Below are 13,565 nucleotides of genomic sequence, written 5' to 3'. Positions count from 1 at the left end.
GCTTCCCCCTATCACCTCTCATGTTAAATCTATGCGCTCTACTATTTGACATTACCATCCTGGGAAAACGTCCGACTATCTACCCCATCTATGCCTCTCATAATTTTATATTCTTCTATCAGGTCACCCCTCAGCCTCCGATGCTAAAGAGAAAACGATTAATGTTTGTCCATCATCCCTGTGTAGCTAAAAATGTGTTTGTCCAACCTTTCCTTATTTATGTTATGTTTGATCTTCACGGACTTCACACTACAGCATCCAGCCTAATTTATGCCTCAATGCATTAGTCTAAAACAAAAAGCAGCACATAAAAACTGCAGGAATTCTTTTTCTATAGTATTATTGCTAATTTGGTTTGACCAATCATATATCACCTACAATTACAATTGTATCCTTTTTGCATGCATCGTAAATTTCCTATTTAATCCCATCCCCCATATTACCTTGTTGGTGGGCCTGCACTCATTTCCCACAAATATTCTCTGCTCCTTGGTGTTTCTTAGCTCCAGTTGTTTAGATTTCACATCATAATTTCCCAAACTAATGTCCTTCTTCACCATTATACTGATTTCCTCCTGAACAAAAAATACTACCTGTATGTTTGTTTGCAGGTCCATCCTAAATACTGAATTTCTCTTGGTGTTCAAATCCTATCCTTGATTACCCTGCAACAATGTCTCCGAAAAATAAACAAAATCATGATCCTTCACATCTTTTTGCGCTGTTATTTGATCTACATCATTGCAAATGTACTGTGCATTACGGCACAATGTCTTCAGGCTTATCTTGTTGAAATTAGATCTACTAACCTTTTTTGAATAATGGCCCCTTAACCCTTGCTTCCTTTTTGTTTTTTAATTTTTCCTTGGTTCTTCCTTTTTTATCTTCCTACTCACATTTCTATCCCTCAGCCTTCCTGGAATACAGGAGAAAAAACACATCACACCCTTAAGAAATTCAGTCCTGGTTCTTCCCAGTTGCGAACGGTCCAGTTGTCCCAGAACCCATCCCGGTCCTAGGAATCTGAATCTCTAACCACACGTACATCAGCTCTCTAACCACATGTTCATCTGATAGGTCTTGCTATTTCTAATCCTGCTAGGGACATGAGTTGGGAGTAATCCTGACATTGCTATCTCTGAGGTCCTGCAAATTACTCCCTAATTTCCTATATTCAGCATGTAGCATCAGTGTTACCGATGTCTGCTGATTATTAGGAAGGTAAAAGAAAACATGGTCCTGGGCAAGATTTGAGGAGTATCAAAATAACACAAGTGGGCTTTTTCGAGGTTTAGAAAGAGAACACATTCTCCAAGGAACAAAACAGCTATGTGTACCACTGATAGGGCAAAGAAAGTGAGGGATGCTTTATCAAAAGGTCATCCGACTGGAGAAGTTATAGAGGGGGAAGAATTTTGAACAAGCAAACAGCAATGTTAAAATAGTAATGGTGCTTTGCTCTAACATAGTACATCTCAAATCACAGGAATACACAGCATAGAAACATATGCTTTAGTCCGCACCAATCATCTTCCAGCAATTTATACTAATCCTACATTCATTATTTTGTTTATTCTCCCTGCATTCTTATCAACTCCTCCTAGATTTTATCTCTCACCCAAGGGTATTTTACTGTACCCAATTAACACAAGTGTTTTGTTCCAGTTCAAGTGAGTTTATTGTCATGTGTCCCTGTATAGGACAATGAAATTCTTGCTTTGCTTAAGCACACAGAAAATAGTAGGCATTTACTACAAAACAGATAAATGTGTCCATATACCATGATATAAATATATACACACATGAATAAATAAATTGGTAAAGTGCAAATAACAGAAAGTGGTTATTAATAATCAGAGTTTTGTCCGAGCCAGGTTTGGAGACAGAAAACTGGGTCGCCTTGGGGGAAACCAATGGAGATTCCTCCAGTTTCAGCCCGTCTAGTCCGTGGCCGCTCTTTTCAACTGATGACCAAGTTGAAGCCTGGTCTTCTGGCAGTTTGTACACTAGACTCAGATCCAGACAACCGGGATCATCATAAGCCAGCCCCGTCCTCCGTGTCTGGCCATATCTAACACCGGGTTAAAAAGAGCGCACAGTGTGTTGTGCCCTCACCCCACAAGACCTGGCCGGAGGGAAGGAGGGAGGGAGGGAGGGCAGGAGGGCAGGGACCACCACCCCACCGGTAAATGAGGAGGGAGCGGGCGGGTGGGAGGGAGGGAGGGAGAGAAGGAGGGAGGGAAGGAGGGAAGGAAGGAGAGAAGGAGGAAGGGAAGGAGGGAGGGAAGGAGGGAGAGAAAGGAGGGAGGGAGAGAAGGAGGGAGGGAGGGAGAGAAGGAGGGAAGGAGGGAGGGAGAGAAGGAAAGGAGGGAAGGAGGGAGGGAGAGAAGGAGGGAAGGAGGGAAGGAGGGCGGTCAGGAACCACCACCCCACCGGTAAATGAGGAGGGAGCGGGCGGGCGGGCGGACGGGAGAACCATCGCCTCACGGGCCGCTCCTTCAGGAGCAGTTACACCAGCAGTGGGGCGACCCCAATGGCCGTGAAGGAGGCGAATGGATCGAACGGTCGCCTTTCAACATGGTGTCGTGTCTCGGTCCGGTCCGGTCCGGTCCGGTCAGGCTGGGCCCGGCGACCGGTCGCTGCGGCCACTCGGCCCTCACCTGCTGCACTCACCCGGCAGCCGGCGCTCGCTCCCATTCACCTCCACTGTAGCGTCTCACGTCATCGGCGCGCTCCGCTCCGCTCACAACGACGTCATCACCAAAGCAGATAGACCACGCCTACAAAATCCAATGGACTGACGTGAGGTACGTAACGCAACGTCACGTCACGGCCGCCATTTTAGGAATAAGACCCCGACCTCCGTTATGTTTCTCGCAGTTTAATCCACGTCAGTCCATTGGATTTTGCAGCAGTTTATCTTGGTCTATCTTCGCCTTCCATGATGGACCATTGTGATATTTGTTAATAATAAATAAGGTGGGGTTTTTTTTCATTAAAATGGGAAGTTGCGTATAAAATGAGCGACAATGCGCAATGAAAGGTATCTGGACCATATGCATTCGATGATCTTTGGTTTAATCAGGGTTGTGGGGGAACGGTATGTGTGTGTTTCTGTGTATGAGAGACAAGATAATCGATTTCAAAATTCCCGCATGGATCAGAAGCAACTTTGATTTAAAGCAACTCATGATGTACATGAGCCATTCTCATGATGTACATAAGCCGTAAAGGCAATTAAATTTGCCTTTATTTTTTTTGCCTATAAGATACCAGGAACATAAGCCATAAAGCTATTTTTATAGATTATAAAAACGTATATATCTATCTATGTTACTAAAAGTCTGATCTTGAGCACTTCCTGTTGTTCTGTATATTGATTTTAGAATAAACGCTGCCGCTTATGGCTGTGATTTTTGGCCATCTTACTCAGAGTCTCCCTCCGTTGTGCAGGACAAGAGGATTTTTCCCATCGATGAAAAATAAAAGAGTTATTAGTGTTTAAAAAATGTTGAGATTCCCTCTACTGAAGGCCACGCCCCTTCCGGAGGGACGATAAAACCCAGAAGCCTCGGCGCAGAGGGAGAAGAGGAGGGAAGAGACAGTAACTCTAAGACTTTTGCCTCCATCACAGTGAGGAGGTGTTTGGTGAACTCACTGTGGTGGATGTTAATTTGTGTTTATTGTGTGTTGTTATTATTACATGTATGGCTGCAGGCAACAGCATTTCGTTCAGACCGAAAGGTCTGAATGACAAATAAAGGATTCAATTCAATTCAATTCAAGTGTTCAGTGCCTCAATCAGTCTCTGCAAGATGGGGGAAGCAAGAGAGTCACGTCTCTCAGTTTGAGCTGTAAATAACACTGATTTGAACACATGTCTACTAAACTGTGAGTGGTTTTACTGACCTGTCAGTGCCCTTAATGTGGTTTGAAAATATAGTTTGGAAATGCTAAAGCTGTGTTGCCTTTGGTTTGGATATGCTAAAGCTGCGTTGCCTTTGGTTTGGAAATGCTGAAGCTGCGTTGCCTTTGGTTTGGAAATGCTGAAGCTGCGTTGCCTTTGGTTTGGAAATGCTAAAGTTGCCTTGCCTAATTAAAGTTGCCCTGCCTAATTAAAGTTGACTTGCCTTCTATATAATTAAAAGTCTCATCTTGACCACTTCCTGTTTGTGCTTTATATTGATTTTAGAAAAAAACTCTACCACGTACGGCTGTGATTTTTGGCCATCTTACTCAGTCCCCCTCCACTCATTAGGTGCTGAGGATTTTTCCCATCGATGAAAAATAAAAGAGTTATTAGTGTTTAAAAAATGTTGAGATTCTCTCTCCTGTCAATCACGCCATGAAGGCCACGCCCCTTCTTGTGGGAGGGGGGAGGGACTATAAAACCCCGAAGTGTGGGCGTGGCTCAGTCTCTGCAAGATGGAGTCACGACTCGCTGTCTTTGGTGGCCTTGCACCCTGCTTAAAATGGTATGAAACTGCACTTGAATTTGGTGGCCTTGCACCCTGCTTGAAGTGGTAATAAACTGCATAAATTTGGTGGCCTTGCACTCTGCTTGAAATGGAATTTCAAGGAATAGCTGTGAGTCAACTGCCAGCCCACCAGCCGTGAGTGAGTGAGCTGCCAGCACAACAGGCTTGAGTGACTGAGCTGCCAGCCCAAGAATCCATTCGGCCCAAAGTGTCCACAATAGCCCTCTGGAAACCAGTCCCTTCAGAAAGCCCCCGCCCCGCGGATTATTTTTTTAATCTAACCTCATGAATTCTATGAATTGTCTAGAATTAATACCCACCCTAGGTACCTTATATCAGCATTGTTGTATGAAACGTTCGTAAATGCAGCGGCGCAGATGTCGTTTATAATTATCCATAGTGTTTATGGGTGTGTGTTTTCAATGGCTACTGTTTCCAACTCCAACCAGATGTCACATCAGTGATTGAAAACTTGAATATGTGCATCATGTATATTGTAAAAGAGAAGCAATGCTTTGCCAGCTTTGTTCTCAGCAAAGGTCTTAGAGCGGAGTTCTTATGGCGCAACGCCACACCGAAGGAGACCAAAATATTTTGGTTCAAATGTTCCCATCACCACACCACACCGCCTTGACCACACTCCTTCCTTGGAGAACATTTTTTTGCTCTTGTCTCCATCCTTTACACGGTTGAAACGTATAAAAGTGTTATCAACATTTAAAAAAAGATGTAACCGTGTCTTGAAACCGTGTCTTGAAATCAAGTAATAACAAGTAACATTGAAAGAGTGGTAAGCCAGGAGTTAAAAGTTAAGGGAGCAAACGATGTACAACCTTACAGCATGCCACCACCACTTGGGTTCAGATTGCCCAGTCACCTATGGCTTGTGTGGAAAAATGACCCCCCACCCTCCCTTCTCCCCTCTTCTCTCTCTCCCCCTCTCTCTCTCCGTTCTCTTTCTCCCTTCTTTCTCCCTTCTCTCTCCCCCTCCCTCGCCCTTCTATCTTCCCCTTCTCTCTCTCCCCCACTTATGCAGAGCGGCTATGGAAGTTGAGAAAACTGGCAGCGGTCCATGTGAAAATACAGCAACCTACCAACAATGACGGCACTATGAAACCAAAGCCCTTCCCACGGGGACAGGGTTTTAACTCGGCATTAAAAATCAAAAGAGCTACATTGATTTAAAAACAAAAATGTTACATGTATAAATTGTTCCTACATTCGGGAACATGATTAATTAACTGGTGGCATTATTTCCCAGTCCTAACTGCCTTTGCTTTAGCCGGTGGTCACATCCATTCCATTGCTCCCTCGCAAAGATGTGAATTTCAATTTGATCGCACTTGGTTGAATAGATAGAAACATAGAAAATAGGTGCAGGTGTAGGCCATTCGGCCCTTCGAGCCAGCACCACCATTCAATATGACCATGGCTGATCATCCAACTTAGTATCCTGTACCTGCCTTCTCTCCATACCCCCTGATCCCTTTAGCCACAAGGGCCACATCTAACTCCCTCTTAAATATAGCAAGCGGCATGTAAAGCGTCTCTTCTAGGCGCGCAATACATGAAGCCGATGAAATGAGACAACTGTCACACCAAAGGTAGACACAAATGCTGGAGTCTCAGCTGAAGAGGCAGCATCTCTGGAGAGAAGGAATGGGTGATGTTTCATGTCGAGACCATTCTTCAGACCTGAAGACTAAGTCTGAATGCAAACAAACTCTCCCACCCTTCTCCTCTACGCTTCCCTCCCCCTCCCTTCTTTCCCCTCCTCCTCTCCCTCTTCTACCCCCCTCTCCCTCCTCCACCTCCTTTTTCTCCGCTCCTCTCCCTCCCTCCTTTCCCGCGGCCTCTCTCCTCTCTCCCCCCCTTCTCTGCCCCGTCTTTTGACTGATGATGTCACAATGGATCTGCGTGCCTGCCGTCTTCCACGTGCAGCGAGTGACGTACCCCCCACTGCTCCCTCCCCCCCCCCCGTTTTTCCAAAGATGCAGCCCTCTCTCCCCCCCCCCCCCCCTCTCCCGTTATTCAAAAGACGCTCGGGGGTCACTTTCTCTCGGCTCCTCGGTCGCCTCCTCTCTCTCCCCCAGCCTCTCTTCCCCACCGGCCTCTCTTTCACCTCCCCCCCCCCTCCCCGCTCTCTCTCTCTCTCTCTGTCTCTACCCCCTCTCTCTCTCTAGCCCCTCCCTCTAACTCTCTAGATGTTTGTGTATAATTACATCTTCTCGAAAAAATGTACATATTCCGGTAAAGATTTCCCCCCTGGAGTCCAAAACGCCTTATCTGAAAAATTCATGCTTTATTTCTCGAGTTATTAATGACGTTGTGCAAAAAACTATTTCGCTGATGATGTCACAATGGATCTGCTTGCCTGCCGTCTTCCATGCGCTGCGAATGATGTGTCCCCCCCCCCCCACCTATCCCTCCTCCCCCCGTTATTCAAAAGACGCTCGGAGGTCGCTTTCTCTCGGCGTTCTCTCAGCTCTTCTCTCCCCACCCCCCCACCCTCTCTTCCACCCCCCACCTCTCTTCCCCCGGCCTCTCTTACTACCCCGCCCCCCCTCTCTCCACCCCTCTCTCTCTCTACCTCCCTACCTCTCCCTCTCTCGACATGCCTGTAAGTTGGGTGCTATGAGTGAGTGGATAGGGCGGGGATGGGGTAAAAGGAGTGAATGAATAATTAATATAATTTCAATGGGGGTGGTTTGTGTATGTGCATGGTGGTTAGTATGTGTGACGCCACAGGCCACCCCCGCGCAACAGCGCGTTGAGGGGACGGGACCAAACGGGTCCCACTTGGTCTAGTATATTACTAAAACTCTAATCTTGTTTGTTTGTATGCATGCGTGTGTGATTCTGAAACTACGCCAAAACGGTACACGATAGCACAATGATTTTTGGCCTACCTTACTCACCATTGTCCTGGGGTGTGCTGTGGCAAGTTTCTTTCGGATTGATGTTATAATTTACAAGTTATGCACATTTTAATAATAATAATAATAATAAATACTTTATTGATCCCCTCAGGGAAATTCAGATGTCCCAAAACCCTCAACCAACAAACCCACTCATTCAAAACGAACGCAATCAGAAAATACATAAAATACAATGTGGACAATACCTGAGAGCAATAAATACTTAAAAAGACCAATAATTAACAAAATGCAAAAATGCATCCCCCTACAGCCTAGCTGTCCGTATTATAAAATCTAATGGCTGCAGGGCTGAAGGTTCTACAGCGCAGGGAGAGGAGCCGGTTGTTGTTCCGAATTCTCTTTTGACTCTCCAGAATTACATGGAGGGGATAGAAAGGTTGAACAAGTTAAGGCTTTATTCTTTGGAGCGCAGAAGGTTAAGGGGGGGACTTGATAGAGGTCTTTAAAATGATGAGAGGGATAGACAGAGTTGACGTGGATAAACTTTTCCCACTGAGAGTAGGGAAGATTCAAACAAGGGGACATGACTTGAGAATTAAGGAACAGAAGTTTAGGGGTAACATGAGGGGGAACTTCTTTACTCAGAGTGGTGGCTGTGTGGAATGAGCTTCCAGTGAAGGTGGTGGAGGCAGGTTCGTTTTTATCATTTAAAAATAAATTGGATAGTTATATGGACGGGAAAGGAATGGAGGGTTATGGTCTGAGCGCAGGTATATGGGACTAGGGGAGAATACATGTTCTGCACGGACTAGAAGGGTCGAGATGGCCTGTTTCCGTGCTGTAATTGTTATATGGTTATTATATGGTTATATGGATGCCCGGGGTTTTCCAGGATGACCTGCACCTTGCACCTCATACGCCTCTCAAACACATCCACCCCAGAGTCCACTCTCCCCTCCAGCACTGAGCTAGCCCGTTTTACCAGTTTGTCCAGCTTGTTGTTGTTTTTCGCACTGATGCTGTTGCCCCAACAGACAACAGCGTAAAAAATGACACTTGCAACCACAGTATTGTAAAACATGTACAGCATATCATTAAGCACATTGAAGGATTTCAGCCTTCTGAGGAAAAAGAGTCTGCTCTGGCCTTTTTTGTAGAGGGCATCAGAGTTGACAGACCAGTCCAGTTTATCAAGGTATTTATATGTCTACACCACCTCAATGTCAGCCCCTGCAGCGTTGACCGGCTGAAGGGGGAGCTTGGACCTGCCAAAGTTAACCAGCATCTTTCGTCTTGGTTGTATTCAGGATGAAACAGTTCTCTTTACTCCAGGCACAAAAGGCACTGGTCAAGTCCCTGTATTCCTCCTCCTGCCCGTTCCTGACACATGCCACAATCGCTGTGTCATCTGAATATTTCTGTACGTGGCATGTGTCAGACTTATAATTGAAGTCTGCAGTATACAGGGTGAAGAGGAACAGGGCCAGAACCAGAACTTTAAACTTTACAAAACCCACTTTTACAAAATTCACTTTTCCACGCCCTGCCCGTTAGCCATGTGCGACGTCACAATGGGATCCCAAATCTAATTTACATTAAAAAATCGCGATTTTACAAAAAAGGTTTTAATCAAATTCTTCCGTTTTCATTCACAATGACGTCACAATGGGATCGCGAACCTCATTTACATTAAAAATCGCGATTTAAAAAAAAAGGTTTTAATAAAATTCTTTGGGGGACGTCTTTTTTTTTTTTTAAACATCGCGATTTTCATTGTGGGGGTTGAGATAGGGAGTAGTTGAGTGGGGGAGCAGGGAGATCGAGGGAGAGGGGGGTAGGGAGGGTGGGGAGAGGCCACACTGGGGCCTGGGCGCTGAGTCTGGGGGCGGCCGCGCTGCTGCTCTGGGCCTGCGCAGCGGGGTCTGGGTGCGGGGAGAGACCGCGCCGGGGATCCGGGGCCTGGGCGCTGACACTGGGGCTGGCTCTGGGCCCGCAGGGAGGGAGAGGAGCGGGACCCTAGAGATCCTGGGGAGGGAGAGTGGGAGGATTGAGGGAGAATGGAGGTTAGGGGTTGGAAGAGGGATGGCGAGGCGCAGTTGGGGGAAGGTTGCTGTGACTCGCGTCACAATGGGGATCTCTGGCATCACAACGAGAACCCCTCGCCCGCTCCTGCGCAGTTGGGGGCTATGGGTCAGTGGTAGTATATTGCCTTGGGGGACGGGGCCCAACGGGTCCGCACCTGGTCTAGTGTTGAAATAAAAATGGAGTGAATATATGGTCACCATTACAACTTATAGGCAGTGGGCAGGTGCTATAGACCTGCACGGGAAGGTAGACGCTCCCGCCCCCATGAGTCTCGGGCAGATGGGGCTCATCAGCCTGCCTTGTGGCCATATCCAGTCATGGAAAAGGCTTCTTTAGTAAACCTCAAGAAAATCCGGTGTCGGAGCCCCTAAGGCAGTTCGTCATTGTCTACAACCTCGCTCTGGCAGCTTTTGCGACGGCGCTGGTGCCAAACTGTAATGGCCCTGCTATTCCTTTGGATCGATCAGCGACGTGGAGAGGTGGGACGTGCTGCTTGGGCAACAGCCTGTCCTCCAAATGACATCGCCCAGGCTTACATCCGACCACACATCACCAGCAAACTAGGATGCATCACCCATGGTCAGTCATGACCGAGGGGAGCCTCCTATTACAAACTTTAAAAAATAAAGTTTGATTTTTAACTAACTGAATGCAATTTCACAAAATTCCACAATGGAATCTGAATGCAAGAAATCCAGTTTGAATGCAGATCTGTACATCACCAGCCAAATCCACAGTGCATGTGCTGGTGTGCCTATTAGCAATCAATAATCCAAAAGATGTATGCGAATCTCAAAACATTGTTAAATCACTAACACCATAAGATGTTATTAAAAGTATTTATTCTAGATACAAGGTTTTTTTTGCAAAATAACAAGTATTATAAATGTCTCTTCATATAAATAAATGCAGAGTTTATACAATTCTATATAAAACAAATTGTTTTACATTTTACAGAAACTAAGAAAACTAAAAATATAAACAGACAATAGGAGTTATAAACCAGCATACCTTCAAAGATTAGAGCTGTTCAAGTTCTCACATTAATTCTAACAGAATTGAAACAAACTAATATGTTATAGATGCCAGCCATTTGGACATTTTACAATTAAATGTAATCCAAATAATTTTGTTATAAAACATTTAAATGAATGCATAAAGCCAAGTCATTCAAGGTGTTATACATATTTGATATCCTGACGTGGCATTTTGTATTTCGCCCTGCGTCCAGATCTGAAAAAAGTACTCCTTCAAATTGTACAATGTTGTACAAAGAGAAATGGTAAGCTGTTAAACTGATAATACTAAATGCATAATAAATACAACATGGGTAGACATTTATTAATTTATTGGTACATCTCAATCCCCCTCCTAGTCTTGTTTCATATTTTCTTGCCTGATGAGAAGCAGACTGGGAACAGATAGTTATGAAATGTCGCTCCAATGAAAAATGATAAAGGGCAGTAACATACATTCAACATATAAAATAAAAGATGGAATTTACTTTGCTCTACCTCATTTCTTGGCATCTAATATTTTTGGAGAGCAGTAAATGCCTTCTATATGCAAATTGAAAAAGTTAAATGAGAAATATGAATTTTGCTCAGGGAAATACATTTCCTGTGCTGTTAACACATTCTATTTTTAGTATAAATAAATCAAATTTTGCAGTAATTTATAAATAATTAAAATATTTTCTAAAAAAAATATCTTCAAACATATTAAAACATTTTGGACAATTATTACATTGAAATGAAAACTGAGAACTTCTGTTATGTGCATTCACCTCTAGGTGATTTTTCAAATAGGCTTTTCCATATAACACTGATCATTTGGATTGTTCAATAAAAAAAACAAATAAAGCAAAAAACATTTGGCCCCATTCAACATCTAATCGATCTGAATTCACTATGAGGTTTCTCAATGAGATTAAAAAGTTCCACTTCCTGTCCAATAATTCTAATATTGCTTTAAATTTACGTTTAATTTTAAGACAAGACAAAATAGAGACTCAATTTTATTTGAAAAGAATTACAAGTTATTTGCAAAGAGAATATTTAACGTGAAGAACTTTACAAATTTATTGCTTAAATGAGGAGTTTAAAATTGTATGTCTTCAATGCGAGTTTGAAGTTTTATATCATAATATTGATATTGCCTCATATTAAGGCAAAATCACAAGTCTGCATTGGGGTGTAAAGAGATGCATACACAAACTTGTAACATATATTTTTCAGCTGAACACACTATAGTGTGACATACATTTCATAACTTGTTCAACTGATATAAAAAAATGTAATATTTCTGAATGACGAGGATTGAGAAGCTAAGAAAAATCGTGCAAATGTCAAAAGTTATGTTCATATTTTTGGAAGTTCTTTTCAATCCTGGGTATTTGAAATCAAAAGGCACAACCGAGAAACAAACAGGGTATCGAAAAAGAGAGAAAGTATCTTATCTATTCACCCCGTCTAGATTATCTGAAACAAATGACTCAATCATTCCTATTTGTGGTACTTTAATGAGTATACACTGGGTTATGCATTTTTTGGGATACACCAGTGACAGCAAAAGTACTATTTGTCTGTAAAATACTTTGGATGATCAAAAATTATAAAATAATGTATTTATTCAATTCCTAATCTTAGGAATGATCTGTGCAGACCAAGTGGCGGGTGTATTTGCGGATATTTTCAGCCTTTCACTTCTGAGGTCTGAGATTCCCACCTGCTTTAAGAGGGGATCTATAATACCGGTGCCCAAGAAGAGTAAGGTGATGTGCCTCAATGCCTATCGACCAGTAGCACTAACGTCTGTGGTGATGAAGTGCTTTGAGAGGTTGGTTATGGGGCATATCAACTCCTACCTCGACAAGAACCTAGACCCACTACAGTTCGCCTACCGCCACAACAGGTCAACAGAGGATGTGATCTCACTGGCTCTCCACTCCGCATTGGATCACTTGGACAATAAAAACACTTACATCAGGCTGTTGTTTATAGACTACAGCTCGACGTTCAATACCATCATCCCCTCTAAGCTGGTTACCATGCCTGAGCCAGCTGCCTGCCCCTTTTCCGTGGTTACGTCTGCGCCCGGGCGGTACTGGAGAGGGACTACGCACTATCCACGGGCACCCTGGGGGTTTTCGAGGGCACCGAGGGGGTGTTGAGTGTATCCTGGACAAGAATTATAATATACAGCTTTAGTAGTTTACTTGGTATATTTGTTTTGGCTTGTACTATGGTGGTGGGATCTGTTTTGTTTTATTGTGTTGTAAATACTATTTTAATGTTTGAATAAATATTTTTGATTAAAAAAAAAGCTGGTTACCAAGCTCACAGAACTGGGTCTCTGTGCATCCCTCTGTAATTGGATCCTCGACTTCCTTATCCACAAACCACAGTCAGTTCGAATTGGCAGAAACACTTCATCCTCAGTAATAATCTGTACGGGAGCACCTCAAAGCTGCATGCTCAGCCCCCTGCTGTACTCACTCTATACCCATGACCACGTAGCCGGACATAGTGCAAACTCCATCATCCAGTTCGCCGATGACACCACTGTTGTTGGACGAATCACAGACGGTGAGGAGTCAGAGTATGGAAGTGAGATCAACTGATTGACCAAATAGTGCCAGCACAACAACCTGGCTCTCAACATGAGTAAGACCAAGGAACTGATTGTGGACTTTGGTAGGGGAAGGAGGACCCACAATCCTGTTTACATCAATGGGACGATGGTGGAGAGGGTCAAAAACTTCAAATTCCTGGGCTTGCATATGTCCAAAGATCTTTCCTGGACCTAGCACACTGATGCAATTCTAAACAAGGCACATCAACAACTCTACTTCCTGAGAAGATTACGTAGATTCAGCATGTCAAAGAGGATTCTCCCGAACTTCTACAGGTGCACAGTAGAGAGCATACTGACTGGTTGCCTCGTGGCCTGGTTCGGCAACTTGGACGTCCAGGATCAGAAAAGACTGCAAAAAGTTGCGACCACTGCCCAGTCCATCACCGACTTTGACCTCCCCACCATCGATGGGATCTATCGAAGTCGCTGCCTCAAAAAGGCAGCCAACATCATCAAAAACCCACACCATCCTGGCCAAACTCTCATT

At 44.2% G+C, this 13,565-nt stretch overlaps 1 protein-coding gene across 1 annotated transcript in view; it reads right to left on the bottom strand.

Moving 5' to 3' along the window:
- ythdc2 (YTH domain containing 2) overlaps window positions 1-2,753 on the bottom strand; it is a 93,958-nt gene extending 91,205 nt beyond the window's left edge. The window contains exon 1 of the mRNA XM_033017441.1: window positions 2,674-2,753. The gene's annotated coding sequence lies outside the window, so the exon portion shown is untranslated. The remainder of the gene's footprint in view (window positions 1-2,673) is intronic.
- Window positions 2,754-13,565: the final 10,812 nt, after the last annotated feature.

The sequence above is a fragment of the Amblyraja radiata genome, chromosome 3 (assembly GCF_010909765.2).
Source record: "Amblyraja radiata isolate CabotCenter1 chromosome 3, sAmbRad1.1.pri, whole genome shotgun sequence".
Classification (NCBI taxonomy): Eukaryota; Metazoa; Chordata; class Chondrichthyes; order Rajiformes; family Rajidae; genus Amblyraja; species Amblyraja radiata.
The sequence above is the reverse complement of the archived record's forward strand: the minus strand, read 5'-3'. Positions and strand labels throughout refer to the sequence as shown.